Source organism: Pelobates fuscus, chromosome 4, assembly GCF_036172605.1.
Source record: "Pelobates fuscus isolate aPelFus1 chromosome 4, aPelFus1.pri, whole genome shotgun sequence".
Taxonomy (NCBI): Eukaryota; Metazoa; Chordata; class Amphibia; order Anura; family Pelobatidae; genus Pelobates; species Pelobates fuscus.
The window spans coordinates 22,087,613-22,104,546 of record NC_086320.1 but is presented as its reverse complement, the minus strand read 5'-3'; the positions used below and the strand labels follow the sequence as shown (position 1 = coordinate 22,104,546).

At 40.6% G+C, this 16,934-nt stretch overlaps 1 protein-coding gene across 1 annotated transcript in view; it reads right to left on the bottom strand.

Annotated features, from left to right (window-relative positions):
• The window catches only part of PTP4A3 (protein tyrosine phosphatase 4A3), a 98,650-nt gene extending 81,981 nt beyond the window's left edge, over window positions 1-16,669 (bottom strand). The window contains exon 1 of the mRNA XM_063451009.1: window positions 16,587-16,669. The gene's annotated coding sequence lies outside the window, so the exon portion shown is untranslated. The remainder of the gene's footprint in view (window positions 1-16,586) is intronic.
• Window positions 16,670-16,934: the final 265 nt, after the last annotated feature.

Sequence of the window (16,934 nt, the reverse complement as noted above, 5' to 3'; positions counted from 1 at the left end):
GAAAGGTATACACTGAAAACTAGTCTATTCCCATAATGCAGAGTGCATGGTAATGTTCCACGTCATTGACACGTAGGTCGAATCACTTGAGGATGCATGTGTTGTAATCCATTCTAGAACACCTTTGTTTTTTTAACTTAAACCTGCTGCACATCTAAGCCCAAACCAAGTTTAAAACTACACATTATCCATTTTTAATAGTTCAATGTTCTGACAGATCTATGACTGCTTCTATGTGGTATGACACAATGTAATGCTAAGACACCAATGTGAATATGATACTATGTAATGCAACGATACTAACTTTGCTTCGTTTTAATATTTTTGGATAACATTTTCAAATATTATATCCACACAAGCCAATATTAAAATCTAGGGGATTATTATTTTAACAGATTGTGATTGTTTGAAAAGTATATATATATATATATATATATATATATATATATATAAAAAAAATAGAGAATGTAGGATGCACACTCAGGACTTTGTGAAAAAAAATCTGTAATTTTATTTAATCCAGGTACAAACCAAAAACCGAAGTTTCGACCTCTGCAGGTCTTTATATATATTTTAAAATGGTTGCATAAACCTTTACTTTTTTATATTAAAATATATATCATATATAAAAAGAATTTGCAAAAAAAAAAAAAAAAAAAAAAAAAAACATTTTAAAATTAAATCAAAAATATTAAAATCATTTGAAAAGCTTATGTAAAATATAAACATCAAGGCCATATTAAGATATTGATGTAATGTCAATATACTAAAGTAGCACATGTATGTAATGCTAGGATACCAGTGTAGCATTATGATATTAAAAGGGACATTATAGGCGCCCAGACCACTTTAACCGTGCAAATCAAAACATTGTTTAAATGCCTCTAGTGTCAGTCAGTCACTCATACAGCCACTAAAGGCGCAGATGATCCCACAGGCATTTTCCCTCCCATGTCCCCTAGCCTCCCAATGCTTTCCCATGGTAAAGCATTGGATAGGCTGAGATCTTGATGAGATGGCAGTTCAGAGGCCGGGCTGCAAGGGAGAAAGGTGTGCTTTTTTTCCATCCCTACGGGGTGGGCTGGAGGAACGGTCACCAGGGTACTATGGTGTAGGGAACATCTGCATTGAGTAATGTCATGCTTTAACTGCGCTAATGAAAATTAAGAACAACACGACCCTATTTAAATCAGCACTGTGTGCGGTGTGTAATATTTCCCCATGTTCAGCTCTACCCTGTTAATGGAGATTGATTGATTGGATGAATCAGATTTACTTACCTGTGAATTACTATGTTATAGGTGTGTAGGGGGCGGAGGAGGGGGAGTCACAGATGCATAGGGAAAATGGATACTGAGAGCCAACTAGATGTCATGGAGACAGTAGTCAAAGAACCAAATGGAATGCAAATTAAATGCAAAGAGCAAACTAACCCTATGAGTGCATGACTTGCTCGCCTGCCAAGACCAGTCAACTAAACAATAGCTATGAGGTTTTATTAGATTATTATGATTTGTTTCATTATATCTTATCTGTTTCTCCCCCCTCCCCCCCGGCATGTCTGGACCTTTCCCTTTTCTAGACTAGTACAGGACCTCTCGTAGCAAAACAACAAAACAAAAAAAAAAAAAAACAATTAATGATGCTATAACTCCCACGTAAAATGTGTGTCCATATCAGTGCTTTGAAATATAGTGTTCTCTACTTAGTTTACATCGTGGCCAGGAATCAGCGACAATCTCAGGGATATGCTCAGGTGGATTTGCTTTCCAAATATTTCCAATAGGTGACAACATTTTCTGTGATTTAATAAGTCACCAATGAGGGACACCAAACATGATAAAACCAGTGATTTCACAAAAGACATAAACATGTATTATCAATCCAAGTCAAAGATAGCGCCAACAAGAAGATAAAACGATTTGCAACCATAAAAATACCAAAGCAACTCCTGGTTTCCGATGAGCTCGCACGACAAAGCTTGTTCAGACTGATAAATTAATGTAGGGTTTTTATAACGTGCACTTATACTAATTAACAGATGCAGGACGAGAGCAAAACAACACATTTAAAAGATATAATTATGCAATCTTGTTCTTTTAATTATACCAAACAGCGTTCGACAGACGCCGCTCTCTAAAATGCACAGTCCACAATCAGGCCCAAAAAAAGAATATGGGGACATTTTTATTTTTATTTTTTTGTTATTTATTTTTTTATATATTTTTTTTAAAAACCCACCATACAAAACAAACCTTAAAAAAAAAAAAAAAAAAAAAAAAAAACACACTTTAGAATCTAAACTGATCATCCACAACATTAAAACCACCTGCCTAATATCATGCAAATCCCCCTTGTGTGGCCAAAACAGCTCTGATGAGTAGACGCTTGGACTCCAAAAGACCTCTGAAAGTGTCCAGCAGTATCTGGCACCAAGACATTAGCAGTAGATGATTTTAGTCCTGCAAGTTGTGAGGTCTGGCCTACATTGATTTGTTGTATCAGCACATCCCAGAGATTCTCAATCTGACAGATCTAACAAATTTGGAGGCCAAGGCAACACTGTGAATTCATTGTCATGTTTGGGAGGTCTAGTATAAGTGCGGTCTAGGATTACGGAGTTTAGACTTAGAGGTAGGTTAAATGTAGTATTGGGGTACATGAGGTGTTCAGTTTTTAAAAAGGACCTAAACATAGGATTAGGACAGCCTCACACACACAAAACTGACAGCGCTGAGTTTTACACCCTCTATTCATAAATCGCAAGCAAATTCCATAGTGCTGTACAATGGGTATCTCTAACTGCTCCTGCAGCTTTGCTATTAAAAGGGACAGTCCAGACACCAAAACAACTTCATCCAAATGGAGACGCTAAAATGTTCTCATAGAGATGCATCTCTAGGAGGAGGTGCTCATAGGCCAAAACGATGTTTGGCACCGCCCCCCTGGCTGATTTCAGCCAATTCAATGCTTACCCTAAAAAAAAAAAAAAAAAAAAAAATAAACACATTCTCTAAGTCAGCTAAGCGTCCAAAACATCTTTGGCCTTAAATTTGAAATCACACTTTTGTGTCTAATCGTGGAAGAGTTTGAAAGTAAATAAAACAAATTAAAAATAAAGTCTAATTGAGATTTGACATTTGAATTGCCTTATTTGCTTACAAAAACCAAGATAAAAAAAAAATAATGGTGCATTCCAACAGTGCTTGCAGTTTTTAAACCAACAATTAAAAGCCCTTCCAGTCATGATGTAAAGAGCAGACAGGTCACTAGAGAGACAAGCAGGTTACTGACTCTGATAGGGCTTCAGGAAAAAATACCTAAAATATATCTTGATCTACAGACAATGGATGGTTAGACAGGTTTACTCTGATTGACAGGTACCATTTAACGTAAATAGGCTTGCCAAACCTTATGAACGCAAATATATACTCTTATTTCCCATTGTCCTGGATGTGATAAGCTCCGGCATGAATTCTACAGAAAACGCATGACATCAGTACTGATAAACTGCGACACCTTTTCTGTACTGAGAGAATTGGAAATAGAATGTGACGGCAGAGAAGAACCATTTAGACATCTAGTCTGCCCAATATTTCTAAATACTTTTAATTAGTCGCTGGCCTTATCTTAAATCTAGGAAAGCCTTATGCCTATCCCACACATGCTTAAACTCCCTCACTGTGTTAACCTCTACCACTTCAGCTGGAAGGCTATTCCATGCATCCACTACCCTCTCAGTAAAGTAATACTTCCTGATACTATTTTTAAGCCTTTGCCCCTCTAATTTAAGACTATGTCCTCTTGTTGTGGTAGTTCTGCTTCTTTTAAATATAGTCTTCTCCTTTACGGTGTTACATAGTTACGGAGGCTGAAAAGAGACTTGCGTCCATCAAGTTCAGCCTTCCTCACATGTTTTTGCTGTTGATCCCCTTTATGTATTTAAAGGGACACTCCAGGCAGCCCTTTTTACTCACCTCGTTCCAGTGACGAAATAGGCAGGCCCGAGCAGGGAGCAATCAGACACCCTATGAAGTCCTGAGCGCACTACGCATGTGCGTGGCCGCGAGCTGACAGCTCAGCTCGCGGTCTTTGCCCACCCACTCTCTTCTACTGAGAGGCAGGAGAGAGAAGGCGCGCACACAGTGCCTTCTCTCTTCTGCACACGTCAGACGTATTTTAATACGTCTGACGTGTACATGGCCTTTTTAGGGCCATACATGATAGGAAGTCCCTCTAGTGGCAGTTTGAGTGACGGCCACTGGAGGTATTCCTATCAATCAATGTAAACACTAGTTTCTCTGAAAATACAGTGTTGACATTAGATTGCCTGCAGGGAGCTATAGATATCACCTGAACAACTACATATCCCCCAGTCTCGTCTTTCCTCCAAGCTATACACGTAAAGATCCTTTAACCTCCCCTGGTAAGTTTTACCCTGCAATCCATGAAACAGTTTAGTAGCCCTTCTCTGAAATCCCAGAGAACAGAGACAGGACTTGTAGCAATCTAAAATGGAAATTGGCAATATAACAATTTGGAAAACGTGATTTCAGCTTGGTACGTTACAAACATTTAATGTCAGCGTTTCATAAAAATAGAAGGACAAAGAGGGGTTACTAGCCTGTTTAACGCATGTACACATTCAACTACTTTAAACATTGCCAGCTGATCAATGTTACGCAAACTATACATGCAACTGTAACAAGCATCCAAGATGGTTGTTAGTCTGAAAGCTTAGCTGAATGTGACAATTTCGTCAGAAATGTATTAGTGCCTTCACACAGCACTTCCAATACTGCCCCTTCCTTATGTTTTTTATGTATTATTAAAATAAACTGTTTCAAATCATCCTTTCTCGGAGGGCGGGGCCTGACAGCCGACCAAGGCAGCCGCGGCTCCTCGATAGAATTAAAATTCTGAGCAATTTCAGGAGTACTTGGCCCAAATTAACGGCAGCAAAACATACTTTTAAGCTTCCATACGCTACGGTTACGGACTGGCTGAGTCTGGGTGTCTTAGCCCCTGGCAGCCGCTACTGGAAACCTCGGCGGCCTAGTACAGCATATGGGCTGGAGGGGACGGCCTCTCCTCCGACCCACACAGACCAGCCTGTTAGCGAGCCCTGTTCCCCTCCACCCCCCCCCCACCCCCCTTTTTGGACCGGCAGGGGATATCTCGGTCCCCACTGAGGGGCTCACCTGTCCTGGGCCTCGACTGCAGCGAACAACAGTGTCAGGCTCTAAACTCAGCGAGACCGCACACAAGAGGCCTGCACCACAAGATGGCCGCCGTAATGGTATCCGAGACCCATGCCCCTCACGAAGAGCGGATCGAGAGGGCCGTTATGCAGTTCTGGGAGCAATTTTGGGCCAAAGTGCAGCGGAGAGCAGAGAGGATGGCAGCGACAGACAATCCCCAGCAAAGGCGCGAGCCTGCTGGTACAGCTCCTAAGCGGGTGCCTGCCATGGTCCACACTGCTGCAGCACCGTCAGAGAGGAGGAGAAAGAAACGTGGAGAGCATCGATTGAGGAGACGTGGCCTAAAGACAAGCCAGCACTCACCTGAACATCAGTCCTTTAGAAGAAGAATCCCTAGACCTCGCTCACAATTCCGAGAGGCAACTGCTGTGAACGCAAATCGGAAACCCTTCAGTGGGGTGAATGTGGGCAGAGCAATGTGGAGTGTGAGCTGAACTGTCTCAGAGCCCGGGGCCAGTGGGGCATCGCTTTGGGGGCCTGGCACACCAAAAACCCTCCGAATAGGCAATGCTGTTTGGTGGGAATAGGCCGAGCATCCTACCAGCATTAAGGCACCATGCGGTCTTTGGACTCACTTGGACTACATGCATTAAGCTTATATTTTCTGTGCCTTGTGTTTGTTTTATGAGCAGCCTTCAGTGGAATTATTCTCCTAATATATTATTTCCGTGTTTCATAGCATGTCCCTAATTTTAAGCAATAAGCCTCTACTACACACATGCTTTACCAATGCAGTGGTCTTGCAATTTGTTCCTGTGTACTTTAGAGATGTTGGCTTAGCCAGAATTGCAAAGCTTACTTACTTTAGATTCTGTAAGCATTGATTAATTTCTAGACATAAAAGGTTAAAGTAGAGAAACCCTCTAGCCAATGAAGTTTAGCATGCCTTCATGTTATGTGATCTTTCTATTATAAAAACAAAAAGTGCATTACTATCATATGACATTCTATTCTGCATCCTCGATGTTTAGTAACGTGTATACTCCTGAAACAATGTCATTACCTGCCTGAACGCCTTACAATCTACTTGTTTGTCATTTGTTTATTGTCAACACGCATGTCACACCAACTTGTTGTAAGCCTCATACTCACATACCCACTCATGTCGATGTAGCTCACACCTACCACATCTTAAGTTTTGCTATATCTCCTAGACATGTTAGACTACCATGTGACCTAGCTACAAACAAAAAAAAAAAAAGTGTGCAGTGACCCATTATGCCTTATACCATGTATGTATTTGGCCAATCTTGTACCTGCTGTTGGGGCATTGCAAGAGCTTGTGTTAACTATTTGCACCACAAAAATAAAGAATTTAAAAAAAAATAAAAAAATCATCCTTTCTGCTGGGGCACATTGCATCAGAGTTCAAATAACCCTTGCCTCTGCTCTTTAGAAGTTCAGAGGTACTGCCAAAATTTTGCATTCTGATTAGCTACTGGCGTCAAATGTTCTCTAAAGAATTAGTGTCAGCGGGTTTGAAAACTGTGAAGCAATTCCAAGATGGCCGCCAGAGATAAAATACGTCTTAATTTATTAAAGCTTGCTTAGATTATGATTTATATAGCGCCAAAGTATCCAGCAGCACTTGACAAACATTTAAATGGGAAAACTTAATGACAAGTTAGACAATTATTACACAAAACAATAGGATGGACTTGATGGACGCAAGTCTCTTTTCAGCTATCTAACTATGTAACTATGTAACTAGGTTAAGGAGAACCCTGCTCGAATGCGCTTACAATCTAGAGATGAAAATAATAAATTTAAACAGAACAGTAGTCTTAAATATGTAGAAAGAAAAAGACATTGAGAAGCTAGAGAAATTAACTGAATTAATAAAAGAAGGAATTTAGATTTTTAAGCACCGCTTTCAGACTTTTTTATTGTTATATATAAAGTATTGCTGAGCATCATGGGATTTGTTATTCCAACACTGCTAGAGAGCAACCAGTTTTTGTCTTTTTCAATCAAAGATCGACAGGTTATTTGACTAATCTAAAGTTGCAGCCTTAGACAGGAAGCAAGATGGATTCCCAGATACAGCCATTGCATTATCAATATCTAAACAGACAGGACAGATACCATTCTCAAAGTAAATTTTAGGAAAAACCCTCATATGAAAATCGTTAATACCCGTTCGCTTTTTCCCCGAACATACGATCCAGTGTAACCCTGCTGGCAATGTCAAGTCGTGCAGAAACCACCTACATGAATCGCAATTCATGAGTATTCCCATGGACCGGCTACAGGGACTCAAGCATCGTTCAGCACATTACATTCACACCAAAGAATTCTCTGTGTAAGACAGCAGTACAGAGAGTGGGGGAAAAGTGCTTTGATATAAAAATAACATTACTAAGAGGTCTTAAATCTTTTATGCCCTTAGACCAATGCCGTTTCAGTAAGGCCCCCATTGCTCACAATGGTGTCAGCCGCTAGATTTCGGGAAACGCAGACACACTAAAGCAAATCAGCAGAGAGATCCATCAACGTATGACTAACACACATGTACGAACGTAAAATTACTCAAAGAGAAAACGTGCTTCGACTGAAACTAGGAAACGGGTAGCTGAGCTGAGAAAACCATGCATTCGGTGTCAAACCTGGTGCTTATCAATTCAACACAAAAAAGGCACATGCCTTTTAAAATGCAACCTATACAGGGTAGATACTTCTAATGTTTTAATGCGGGAGGGGTAACACAAACAGACTATTGGATTTAGTAATACAGGTCTGTATTCCTAACGCTAGTGTTACTTTCAATATAGAACATTTTACTCTATAGGTTTGCTAGAAAGACTGGTTGTTGATGGTAGCAGTGCGTCTGACAACGGTGTGATAACATAAAAAAACGGATCAGGTTTTTTCCTATTAGTTTGTAGCATCGTTCAGGTTCCTTAATTTTGGGAATCCACACAGGCTCTCCTGCACAGGTAGTTTTGGTAGGTGCTAGCAGAATTTCTGTGCGGTCCCGAGGTAACTGGGCTCCCTATGTATGGTGATATAGCAAGTACTCTTAAGCCAGGGCTTGACAAATTATATTTGAATCTAGGAGCCAGCTATGAAAAAAAAAAAAAAGTTAGGAGCCAGGTTTTCTTTTTTTTTTTTTAAACGTAAAAAGCTTTTTTTCCAATGTCAAAAATACAATTCTTAAAGGGACACTCCAGGCACCCAGACCACTTCTGCCCATTGGAGTGGTCTGGGTGCAAACTCCCACTACCCTTAACCCTGCAAGTGTAATTATTGCAGTTTTTTATAAACCTTGCAGGGTTAAGTCCTCCCCTAGTGGCTGTCTACTAGACAGCCACTAGAGGGCACTTCCTGCTCTATAGCACAGGTTTTCTGTGCTAGAGCGTCGCTGGACGTCCTCACGCTGTGTGAGGACCTCCAGCGTCGCTCAATTCCCCATAGGAAGCATTGAAATTCATTTTCAATGCTTTCCTATGGGGTGTGCCAATGCGCATGCGCGGCATTGCCGCGCATGCGCATTAGGTCTCCTCGGCCGGTGGGCGGGATCAGTCTCGCCCACCGGCCGACGGAGGAAGAAGGTGGAGCGGCGGGGGAGGAGCAGGCAGCGACGTGGGACATGTCGCTGCCTCAGGTAAGTCACTGAAGGGGTTTTCACCCCTTCAGCAACTGGGGATTGTGGGGTGGGAGGGAGAGGGAACCTCCAGTGCCAGGTAAACGGATTGTTTTCCTGGCACTGGAGATTCCCTTTAAAGAGACTTAAACGTCTGATTTGTCAAGCCCGGTCTTAAAAGGATCACTATAGTGTCAGGAAAACCAAAACTGTTTTCCTGACACTATAGTGCCCTGAGGGTGCCCCCACCCTCAGGGTCCCCCTCCCGTGGTGCTGAAGGGGGTTAAAACCCCTTCAGCAGCTTACCTTAATCCAGCGCATAAGGCATAATGTGCTTACAGTGTCGCAGATGCGCCTCTAGTGGCTGTCCGGAAGACAGCCACTAGAGGCTGGCTTAACCCCAAATTTAAAACATAGCAGTTTCTCTGAAACTATGTTTGCATCTGAAGGGTTAAAACCTGAGGGACCTGGCACCCAGACCACTTCATTGAGCTGAAGTTTTCTGGGTGACTATAGTGTCCCTTTAAGCTTCCCTTATTTACAGTAGGTCCTTCACTACCATTAGGTAGCCCTTATAATACCAGCAGCCTAATTTTGTGTACATTTATTTACCTAGCAGGTCCCCCATCACCAACTAATTATTCTTTCTTTACAGCACTTTTAATTCTCTTTAGCACCACTAAGAGCCATTTCGAGTCACTAACCCTCTTATAATAATCATTACCAGCTGTCAATTGGGGCTAGTAGTATCTTTAATGTTATATCAATTCTTGCCTTCTGCATAATAAAGTTGTTCTGCACTCCTTCTGTAATATTTAGGATCGTAACCCCTAGCTTGCGCGGTTTCCGTTTTCCCTGTGGTGCATCATTTTGGTAATTTTTGATTCCATGCTTTTAAAAATGCCATGCTTTTGTCTCTGGCGCCATCCTGTAGCCTGGTAAACATTCTGTTTGATCTTGTATTTCATATTGGGATACCCCGACTTGGAGAGTTTAGTTTGGTGACCCGTTTTTTTTGTAGCCGCTAACCAGTCCTGTCTCTTTGGCAGATAGCGGTTACCTTCTTATTCTGTCAATATGGTTATTGCCTTGGGACACTACAAAAATGGGTTGTGATCAATTAATAACCAACCCCTAAGAATGGTCACAGGAAGGACTGAGAATTTGAGATACCACGTTTTCCACTTGAGGAAGAGCCTCGATCTGCACGGACAACTCGTATGTAGATCATATTACGTGTAGAAACAAAGTACATCAACAAAACAGTGTTTGCTGTGTGATAAGCGGACACATACCACCCAACATTTCTAATGGACAAAGACGGACACTAATGCCTCGTTTCCACTGAGCGGATCGGTTCGGTTCAGTTCGGTACGGTTCGCTATTTTGGGTGTTTCCATTATGAAAGTAGTCCATACAAGCGAACCGTACCGCACCATTCAGGGTCCTGCTTCAGATGTAGGCCATAGAAAATGGAACGGTTCGGTTAGGGCGGAACTACTATACAATCCATTGATTGGTGGACAGGAAGAGCATTTTTTCTAAACCCTGCATGGCCCTGAAGGTCTGACTTGCAGTGGAAACGCTCACCAGAATGGGCTGGTCCATTCTAAACCTTCCAAACTGTACCAACCCGAAGCGATCCGCTCAGTGGAAACGAGGCATAAGTGACTTGCTAATAATTTGTGCAACTAAAATGCAATTTATACCAAGAACAATGTCTCTTATTTCCACAGACTGATTTCCAAACACATTTATTGTAGTTTAAAGACACATTACTGGGAGTATTATTGCTGTGGAGCTCTGTTATACACTCAGACACATTACTGGGAGTATTATTGCTGTGGAGCTATGTTATACATTCAGACACATTACTGGGAGTATTATTGCTGTGGAGCTCTGTTATACACTCAGACACATTACTGGGAGTATTATTACTGTGGAGCTCTGTTATACACTCAGACACATTACTGGGAGTATTATTGCTGTGGAGCTCTGTTATACATTCAGACACATTACTGGGAGTATTATTGCTGTGGGGCTCTGTTATACATTCAGACACATTACTGGGAGTATTATTGCTGTGGGGCTCAGTTATACACTCAGACACACCAACAATATGGAGCTCCCAGAAAAGAAGGGTCAGTGGGATTGGGTCCAAAATAGGGACTGTCATTCCCAAATAGAGATACTTGAGAGATAAGCAGACATACACATATAGATTATATTCCACATTTAAAGAATATAGTGTAAATATTTTAAATACACATGCAAACCAAGCCATCAGAACAGGAAAGATTGGTGGAGTCTCTTCCGGAAATGGAAGATGCCTGTCCTGTTGCTGCTTTGGAGTAGAGTATTTTTTTGAGAATTTATCCAAATCCGCTACTGTCAATTACATTGTTATTTAGTTATTTGTTCACTAGAATTCAGTGTTTACTAATAAACAACCTAGGAAAAAAAATATTCTGTGAGTGTTGCAGAAAATTGGTTTATTCTCTAAACCGTTCATTTCTGCAAAGACACTGCAAGTATGGATTTTAACCCTTCTGCTGCCAGTGTTGTAACACCACCTCTGGCAGCATCATAGGGTGTCGTTAATCAGCTGAGGACTAGACTTCTTGGCTGACTAATGGAAGCCTATGCAGATCCTTACCTGGCGGGACTGACTTCTGGCTTTTACAGCAGCTGTAAGTCTTCACTGGAGGACCCTGGGCGTCTAGAGGGGACTCGGGATACAGGGCAAACTTTCGCAAAACAGTTTGCCTCGTTGCCATGGTACTCCTGGTATCATACCCACTGCTGCGAGCTTTACTAGTTATTATGATGCTTGGAGTCCATGCCAAGATCTAGGAGTGCAGACGTCAGTTTATACTATGTTGTCTTGGTACCATTGATAAAACAGGCCATCAGAAGTTATAGTGAATCCAGGTTGTCTATGTATTAAGGTTATGTGAAGATGCTGACATGGGAGAAAACTGAAAACGGGCATTGCTGGGGGCTGCAGGGAATCTCCCAGGAATCCACCCTCTAGTTAATATTGTACATCCCTGGTCTCCAATGGCCATTAATTCTATTCCCCAACCCATTTCTTGGATCTATGATCCCATTCTCCAACCAGTTACCCCTGACCTCATGGATGGACTCTTACTTACTGCTGATAGAGAGGTCAAGGCTAGAGTAGGCTTGGTCTACCCTAAGAAAGTCCTTCACAAGATAGCTTCTGTGTGCTGGAATTTAACTTGGTAGCAGACCAATTGCGTCCAATCAGATGGATACTCTGCTCACATTAAGAATAAGGGGAAAAAATGCAATGAGTAGGATGTCTGTCCCCCACCTCTACAACATGGTAATCCATTTACATATACCTTTTATATTTTTTGCCTCCCTTTGAGCCATAATGGGTAAGACTATACGTTCTTCTGTATACACATGACATGTGCAATATCCACACAGGAGACCAGATTGATGGTATTGGGGCATAGGGATTCTTGCAAACTAGTAACACAATATCCCTGCTTCTATGTTTGCTTTTTGCTATTTTAGAAATAAGAGGTGCACCAAGGAGGAAACTGAAAATGCAAGAAAAAAAATTATAAAATATATATATATATATATATATATATATATATATATATATACACATATACTAAATAAAACTATTATAATATTTTACCACATATTCTTCTCCCTGCTAGGGTGGATACATGCTTGACGCTAGCATACAGTAGCACATTGTAAGAGGAGAAGACGCTTGCACAGAGTACATTTCAGGACCAGAGCCTATACTAAACACAGAATTCGATCACTTCCTAGAAAACCCTTTGCAGGAACTTTGTCACATCTAATAAGGGAAAGAGTTTGATAGAGCACGCAGCATATGCATGGCAAACACACTGGTACCATTCAAATAAAGCAAGGCACATTCCGATCACTCAGAGCTGCGCATAGCAAGCATATTGCCAGTCTTATGTTACAAAACAATTACAAAGAAAATCATAAGATGCAAAAGGAAAGCTATCACATGGGCCACCCCATGAGCCAGTCACAAGCAATCTTAACCACGTGAATGCCAGAGGAACATGCATTTTACACCAAGGGGGTTCTCACAAGTGACTGTCAAGGGGTTCACGTGTAAAATGATTAAAGAGTAATACAGTTATAACATCAGCTGACAATTTATACTAAATGATCACACGATTATATAAAGCAGAGAAAGTAATTGCAATGTTATAAGGGACCCCACTACAAACCTGCATATGAAAGCAGGACTATTGGACCTATACTTTTATATTTACTTTTTTTTTTTTTTTAAATAAACGATTTGACTTGGAGTCTCATCTTCTATATTGGTGTAACGACTGCCTCTAAAGAGAAGAAGTTCTATATCAGCCCTCCCCCCCCCCCCCCCCCCAGGATTCCGTGGGGAGGCACCCCAATGCAATATATATCAGTCTGAATTTGTCTTGGGAGTGCAATTCCACTAGTGCACCTTTTTAGGTTTCAAACTGTATTACTGTTGTGTTTATGTTTGTGGATCTTAAACTAATACATATTTGATATGACAAGGATATTTTCTGGGATATCCTTAGAGGAAGTTGAGCCTATTATTGTACAGTGTTATGGAATTTGCTGGCGCTATAAAAATAATAACATTTATTCTTATTATAGGATAAGCTGAATTTTTTTTTAATTCCACTTGTCCCTGATTGGTGAGGGTGTAGTTTATATTTATACCATATTAGGAGAGACCAGCACACAAAAACCACCAAGATTTGCTACAAATAGAGCACACGATATATGCATAACTGTTGGGATCTGTGTATTGATTATGTCTATTTTCTAGCAAACATCAATGATATCACTTTTTTGGACAGGTCATGATAAATATCCACATTTACTGGAGCAGTAGACTTTAACCCTCAATGCCACCAACAATTCGGAACACAAAATAAAGCTCTCGATGTATACCTTAGCTGGCACTTAGAATAAGCTACCCATCTATTACGTGTGTACAAAACAGGTCAATTTTGATTGTCATACTAGAATAAATGTAAGAATTGTCTCCATTTTTTTTTTTTTAACTGGATTAATCTAATAAATAAAAGAGCCACAATGGGATTTGTTGACAAAGTCAGGAATTGTGGTGAATTAACAAAATTTCAAAGACTTTAGACAAACCAAGGATAACTGGAAAAAATAGAATAAAATAAAAATTTATTTTGATAATCTTTAACTTGTTATTTTGGCTAAATTCTCAGTATTAATCATTTTACATTAAATTTGTATTTACTGGATAAAAAACAAAAAAAAAAAAGAAACCATCATTACATCATTTGACAATTCTTAGTTTATTAACGGCCTTATAAAATTGTATAGTAAATTAAGAATGTTGCATTTAATATTCTTTTTGTTATAAAACTCACACAATGGATAAAGTCTAATGTGAAACCGAACAAATTACAATGTTTACCAAAATATCTATTCTTTATCTCTAACAAAAGGAAGTCGCTGCTCTTTGCACACTTTGATCTACAATGGTTTCTGGATGTGACCCTCAAAGGCTACATTTTCTGTGTGTTCAACCCCCACCTAACAAAGCAAAACAGAGACAACAAAGTGTGAATTGTCATTGAGCAAGTTATTTCTAACAAAACCACCATGTCCTTCCCATTGGTCTGCCTTCTCCTGTGTACTACAAACCCCATAATTATCTGACAAACACTGACAGGCAGAGTGTTATGGGGCATGTAGTCCAAAAGTAGAGAACCAAAGATTGAGCTAAGTAAACGCTAGGCCCTTAGTCAACAATAAAAAAAAAAAAAAAACAGCAACAACAACAACAACGTTCGTGGCTAAACTGCAATTCACACATATACCATAGCAACGTACAACTGCTGTGAATAGAAAAATCTGGGAATCAAATGGACCAATACCAAGATGAAGAAGAAAAACAAAAAACAAAAACAAAAAAAACCTAAACAAACAAAAACCATACATGACTTTTTTTTTTGGCTTTTATTATTTTATGGCAATTACACAAAACACCTAAAATGTTACATTTACAGGATACACACTTGATTCACAGTACTGGGGATGACATTCATGTTATTTACTTGGAGTTTTTAAAATTTTGGTAGATTATAAAGATACCAAAATTGTAGCAAAGTAAAAAATGCTAATGTTTGGCCAAATTAGTCAAAATGAACTGAAGTTTTTGCAACTTTAATGATTAACATCCTGGTGAAACATGGCAGATCTGATCATGTGGAATTGATACTAAATAGAAATATGTGTCTGGTTCAATATAATAGGGCATTGAAGACCCCAGTTGACAGACAGAAACAATACAAAAAGACCTTGCTCATAAGCTTACACTCTAGTCTAAAGGGATGAAGATTTATTTATTAAGAAACTCTGCAGAGCTGTACATTGAAAAAAATAAGACATTAGAAAGAAGGCAGAAGAGGGTATACAGGTACAGTTTATACAAGTTTACAGTCTGAAGGGAAACGAGATATTATCTGGCTGAGAGTTACAGTTGTTGTAGTCCAACAGTAACCTGAATAGGTTGCCACATTTATTTGTTTTATTATATAACATGTGAATTCTGACCAGTGTAGCAACATATGACTCATATCACAGTCACAAAAAAAAAACACTTAATACATTCAACAGCACAAATTCATAATCAAAATGAATCAACCTGGTTGAGTCACCATTAGATGATGCACAATTTAGGTCATGCTCCAGAAATACAGTCTTGTATAAAAGGCACCGTGACATATTAACCCTTGGACTGCCAGCCGGGTTTGTGTAAGGCTGCTTTTGCAATATGTTGCACGTTCTGAATGTACATGAAGCAGCAAGATGGATAATAAACATGATGGCATCTCAATCCATACACAAAGGAAATATACACAACATGTACCCTGACAGTATACAAACACATCACAACCTGCCAACATTAAAATTATTGCAATCCTTTAAGGGTTATTCCATGACACATCTGATTGAAGAATATAGGATACATATATGATACACAGAAATGAAAACACACACACTTAACCATTTCCTGACTGTGTGTTGATCTCCTTAGTCACAGAGGAACCTCTTCAATGCAATAAATGATTGCACATGCTCCTCCTTGCACTTAAAGGGTTAAAGGCTCCCGTTAGCCAGGTCATTGTAACCCTTTCCCCAATTGGAATGTTATAATCTTATTTGATCATTCTTAGAATAGAAGGGGAGGAATGAGCATGGTACAGCTTCCAGTACAGACTTGGGGGGGTGGTATGGAAACAAAAGATTTCTCTATCCACCTTATCTGAAAGGGGGGGAGGGGGGACTCAGAGAAAACCCCCAGCACATTCCTAGAATTGCTGCTGGCAGTGAGAGGGTTACAGGGAAGGACCCCCCACATTGCATGGCTGGTTTGAGGAAGGCTTTGTATAGCACAGAGCAAGTGAGGTGAATGCTTTATGGTGAAGGGATGTCTCCCCCCTTACAATCAGGGTGGGCTGCTGTGGCTTTATTAACCCCACCAGTGCTGGGGGCGGTGGGTGCTGCTCATCACCAGCTGTCAAGAGGTTAAGCCACACTGTGCTGGCCGGGAGGAGGGGATCATCGTGTGATGGGAAGAAACCAACCCTATCATACTATTACTATCCACCATAACCACTGTCTGTCTGTAGCGCCCCTCACTGGCAGAGCCTGGCATAGCACCCATAACCGGGACTTACCGTGCTAGGATCGCCCTGATCCACCGGTGCCTCCAGCAGCTCACACTGAACCGAGTATCAAAGCTCCCTCCTCCAGATACCCCTCCCCCGACAGTGTACCTCCCCTAATACCCCTCCCCCGACAGTGTACCTCCCCTAATACCCTCCCCCGACAGTGTACTTCCCTAATACCCCTCCCCCGACAGTGTACCTCCTCCAGATACCGCTCCACTCCACACTTCTTCCAATACGCCTCTTTCCTCTGACACTCTGCATCCTATACACTACTCCACCCACCTCTCCCCAGACACCCTGCATCCTATACACTACTCCACTCAACCTCTCCCCAGACACCATGCATCCTATATA